This window comes from Belonocnema kinseyi, chromosome 1 (assembly GCF_010883055.1).
Source record: "Belonocnema kinseyi isolate 2016_QV_RU_SX_M_011 chromosome 1, B_treatae_v1, whole genome shotgun sequence".
NCBI lineage: Eukaryota > Metazoa > Arthropoda > Insecta > Hymenoptera > Cynipidae > Belonocnema > Belonocnema kinseyi.
Genome location: NC_046657.1, coordinates 134943586 through 134949593, shown reverse-complemented (window position 1 = coordinate 134949593; position 6008 = coordinate 134943586).

Here is a 6008-nt window from a genome sequence, read left to right as displayed (position 1 = left end):
TATTCTCCTGAAACCTTTCGAAATTCTTTTAAAGTTCCTAAAGTTTATCTTGCGTTTCTAAAACACTCCTAAAGTTAAAATTTTTTTGAATCTCATCAAGTCTACTAATTAATTCCTGAGTTCACTTGATTATTCACTTTTTTTAAATTTTTAATCTTATCGAATTGAAGCATTTTGTTTTAAAATCTTCTAAACTTAAAAATAATCTTTTCAAATTAATTTTTTGAAATAAAAAATTATGTTAATTATTCCTTTATAAATCTTTACAAGTTTTAATGATTTTTGAATCGTGACAAAGTTTTTGAATATCTCTTAAACTTACTCAAGCTTGAAAGAATTATGTCCCTTAATTTTTCTGAAGTTAAGTAATATGGAAAAATCAAAACATTTTGTTGCAAAATATGTTACGTACTTTTTAAATATTTTAGGAAATAATCAAAAATGTTTTGTGATCTTTTTTGAATTTTCTGTTAGGATTCATTTTAAAACAATTATTTACATTTTTTCCCAAGCAGTTTCTTTCATTATCTTTTATTATCTAAAAGTCTTTCGTTTATTGACTTTCATTAGTGTTTTTTCATTTTACATACATATCTATTATATCTTATCAAAATTTAATATAAAAGTCTTAAATGTTAAGTGTATTTAAATACTACAATTTTAATGTTTCCAAATTTTTGAAATAATTCCACAAATTTTATGTGTAATTAAATAAACGTTTTTTAAATCTCATTCAACTTATTCCAAAGTATCTTTTTTGAATTTTCAAAATTTATGTAATTACTTATTCTGATTGGAAATAATTGAACCTCTTGCGATTAAAATCGGCAATTCTGCTTAAAAACAAATGTGCTAAAAGTAATTTTTTTTTTAAACATTCGAATTTTTATTTTAAAGACTGATAATTGTACACAATTTCCGGGCGCATCTTTTTTATTCCTCTACAAGAATTATTAGGTTTTTCAGTTTTTTAAATGAATTTATTCTATGTTTCTAAAATATTTGAATTCTTTTAAAATTCCTGAATATCTCTTAAACTTACTCAAATTTGCAAGTAGATTTTTAAACCAACAAATAATTTAAAAAATTGTGTAACATAATTTCACAAGAAGGCCTAATAAGAATTATGTTCCTTGATTCAAGATGCGAAAAAATTGACTCATAATCTTTTAAATTTTTCCCAGGAATTTTAAGCAAAATAGTTTTACCTCCTTGGAATCTTCAGGAATTCCTACAAATTTTCTAAAGTTTATGTCTGAATTCTTTAAAAATCTAAGTCTCTAACAGAAGTTAAGTTTAAAATTCGATTTGAATCTCTTCGCTTCTTCTTAATATTTCTTGAATTTACTCGATTTTGATCTATTTCTTATAATCTTCCAAACTGAAACATTTTGCTTTAAAATCTTCTACAGTCTTCTTTAAAATTTTAGGAAATCCTTTCAGATGTTTAAAAACCTTTTTTAATATTCTCATAAAGTACGTTTTTTAAAATAAAAATTCTTTACAAATTTTCCTACCAATCTTGAAAAAGTTTTGTTTCTAATCTTGTAGGTCCTTCTAAGCCTTCTAATCATTAAAAACTATTAAATTTTTCCTGATTTTCTTTGAAATTCGGCAAAATGAAAAAGATTGCCTTAAAATCTTCAAATTCTTTATTGAACATTTTAAACATGGTGTAAAATGTATTGGAATTTTTTTTAATGAATTTTTCAAAATAAAAAATTATATTAATTATTCGTAGAAACCTAAAAGAATTTTTTCATTTTCGTGAAACCTTAAAAAATTCTTTAAAAAATCTCTACAAATTTTAATTATTTTCTAATCGTTTCAAAGATGCTGAATATCTTTTAAGCTTACGCCAATTTGAAAGCACATTTTTAAACCAAAATAAATGTTTTTTAAATGTTCAACAAAATTGCACCAGAGGGCTTGATAAGAATTAATTTCCTTATTTTTTCTAAAATTATAGAACATAGCAAAATTGCCTGAACTTTCATTCTCTTGACACCCTGCGAAATTCAGTTTACTTAAAAATTCTTCCAAATAGCCAGTTAGCCTCCGAAAACGAATCGTGAAGTCGGGGGGGCTCGGGCAGGTGCATTTCCGACTCTGCAGGAGGCTGTCCTACGCAACATGTAGCAGAGCCGACTCACCGACACGCTACGTTTGAATGTGTCGCTCCCAGATGGGAGAGTGGTGGGGGCCGAAAAATCCCACGTACTGGAGACAATGGCCCACTGACGAACTAACGCCAACGTACAGTCGTTGCAGGGGACTGGGACATATCACAGAAAAATAGAAGATAAGCTTGACATCGATTTACGACGGAAGATTGTCTGCAACAGAAATTAACTTCACAGGATAAACTTTACAGAAATATCGGTTAAATTTTCTTTTGTTTTTCCATGACACACACATGTTTTCTGTGATGTCGTCATCGCGACATCGTAAAGATGTTGTAACGACGTTTACCAATAATTTGACGTATCCGAAAGACATTTTGGGGCATCTTTCGATATTTTAAAATTATTTCAACACATTCAAAATAATTTGACTAAAAAATACCTTCAAAAAATAAGATAGAAAATAAAAAATTGAAACCAAATTTAAGTACCGAGAAATAATAGAGTTTTGACGAAACACAATTTTGACATTTTGCCTTTTCATATTGAATCTCAACCCATTCATGTTCACATGAATGAATCGCAGAATGCCCTTAGGAATTATTTCAGAGTAGTCAGTCTCATTCAACTCTATTTACTAAGCATTTTAATGAATTTGGAATGACAGATTTAAAGCACCGCGCTCAGGTGACCGATTAAAAATATGGCCAACCGATTACATTTTCATTCTTTCAATCTGCAAATGACAGATACGCAATTCAAACCGACTTGATTTTTTCGGTTCTTTTTTCTTGGGTATCTAGTCCAATTATCATCGAAACATTGTCGACTGATTAGCCATTAACTTTTTTTAAAGCAAGTATACATAAAGTGCGAAAAGTTATCTCGTAATTGCAATACTTAAAGTTATAATCTGAACGTATGATGTAGCTTTTTTAGCCTTTGTAAACTACGCTAAAAAAGAATAAAGAAAAATTAAAATTGAAAAAGAAATTACCGAGAAATAATGGAGTTTTTATGAAACACAATCTTGACATTTTGTCTCCAATATTTTTATATACTTTGCCACACTTAGGTTAGTTTAAGCCCAAGGTATTTTGAAGTTCCAGAAATATTTATAAAATTTCTAAAAATACCCTTCCTAGTAAACAAAAAGTGGAGTCCAGGTTTTACCAATTTTTTATCCACGTCGTGGAGTCCACGATTTTGGTTAAAACTTGGACAAATGTTGGGCACCGCTATAGCGTTTTTCACCTAATTGTTCAAGAATTGCCCAATTATAACTCCACGTTTTACTATCAATTTTTACCCAAGGAAGCGGTCGTAGAACCACCCAAACTCGTGAAGGGGCGCATCTCTACGACGTGTAGCTCTAATCGTGCGATTCTGGAGCTAAGCTCACGCTCGCATATTTTTCCTTCTTCTCAGTATGACTAGGTTACTAGAGAACAGCATTATGGCAAAGCCATATCGTGTTTATACACACGTGTGCTGAAACGTACTGGAAAAACTGACTTGGACCCACGCTATACATAGCGCAACAATATCAGTACTTTTACAAAAATGAATGAGAAAAATATATAATTGCGTATTGCGTATTCCGATATTGTTACCTTGAGCATTCGTTACATTGTCGTTTTCAATGTTTTATTAGAAAACAAAGTCCACAACGATAGTCGATATTAAACTTCACACTGACACGTCCCTCCACACTGTGGCTCGGATTCCTGGCTTTCTAGATCTATGCAGTCCAATTATCATCTAAACATTATCGATTGATTAGCTATCAACTTTTTTTTAAAAGCACGTATAAATAAAATACGAAAAGTAATCTCTCAATCACAATACATAGAGCTAAAATTTTAACATATGATGTAGTTTTTTCAGTCTTTGTAAGGACAGAATGCTTTGTTTCCCACAAAAATCCATAGGAAATTTTGGGGCATTTTTGGAGATTTTTTCATTATTTCTACACATTCAAAATAATTCGGCCAAAAAAGTACGTTGAAAAAAATCAATAAAGGATAATAAAACTTTCAAAAAAACGAATCTCATCAATTAATAACATAAATGACAATTTATGTTAACATAACCTTAAAATATCCTAAAAATTGTAATCTTCTTTGAAATCTTGATCAAAATTTTCAGTGAAAACCGTTACTTCAACCTCGAATTGTACAACAATTTTCAATGTTCTTTAAAGTCTAATGAATTATTAAAAATAACTATTTCCGGTGCAAATGACTAAAAAACTACAGTTGTAAAGAAACTTGTGAATCTTCTTCAAAATTTAAATTGAAAAAAATAGCAATTTCTGATGAGAAACATTGACTTAATCCAAACCTTCATGGAAACTCAATCAAATTCTAATATCGTACATTATTTTCTATTATGTTTTATGTTAAACAAATAATTATTTTATTCTAGCCAAAATAAAAAAGTTCGTATATTCATGTGTCTAACACTCATGATGGTGTAATGATAAATCAGGATTCATAAGTAATGGTATTTAGAGCTTAAATAAAATGTAACAAATTATAGACCGTTTATAATACTGCTCTTTATTCCATGGAGGCTTATGTGAGACTAAACTGAAAAACATATATGGCGATTCTATGCGGTTCCATGCGACGTAGAAGGACCACACAGAAGTATATCTTATCTCGATATTTATTAAACAAAACTCGATCAGTCGACTGTGCCTTTGAATCATATTCTTCATTCTAAATTTCTATGTTGAAATTCGCTTTTTGTTTTATAATTATGGAATATTTCTAACACTCCCACTCAAAGAGTGAATAGATATTTTCGTAAAATAAAACAATATAAGCATTATATATACTTATAAGTATATAATTGAATAGGAAATATAACATAGATCAATGAATGAATATCAAAATATCAAATGACTAATCAGTGTAATCCTAGAGCGAATCTTATTCCCATTAGCCTTGAAGCAGTTACGGTCTTTGTAAAAATATCTGCCAGTTGGTCAAATTGTGGACAGATATTTAAGAGAAATATAACCTTTATGTATTAGATCTCGGGTGAAGTGGTACTTAATGTCAATATGTTTTGACCTTTTATGATGCGTGGGGTTGTTGGCAATACTTATACAACCAGTGTTGTCTTCATAGATAACAATGCCTTCTATTATATTTATATTTATACTAGTTAAGAGCGACTTTAGCCACATAGCTTCTTTGGCACCCTCAAAAAGTGATATGTATTCAGCTTCTGTGGATAAAGTCGCAATAGAATTCTGCCTCCTAGTATTCTATGTTATAGTACATTTTTCAAAAATTCTGAACAGATATCCGGTTGTACTTTTTCTATCAATTTCGTTACTGCCCCAGTCAGCATCAACATAGCCAATTAACATATGTTTATACTCACTTTTAATGTAAGTAAGTTTCAATTCTGAAGTACCTTTTACGTATCTTAACACTCTTTTTAAGCACTTCCACCATTCTTTCGTATTTTTACTTTGATATCGACTCAAGAAATTAATTGGAAAACAAAGATCAGGCCTTGTTGATAGCATTGCATACATAAGACATCCAATTAAATTCTTACAAGGTGCATTGTAATGTTCATCTGAATTTAAAGCATCAAAATCTATTTTTAACGATAAAGGTGTGTCTATGGATTTACAATCACTTATACCAAAGTTTTTTAAAACGTTTCTCAAATATGCAGTTTGATTTAATGATATTGTTTCTTCCTCCCTTTCAATCAAAATTCATAGAAAAACTTTTATTTCGTTGATATCGGTCATTTTAAAACAACTGTGTAGATATTGTTTGAATTTGAACATAGTTTCTTGATCGTATGTTACTATGATAATGTCATCTACATATAAAAGTAAGTAGATGTTTTTATTTA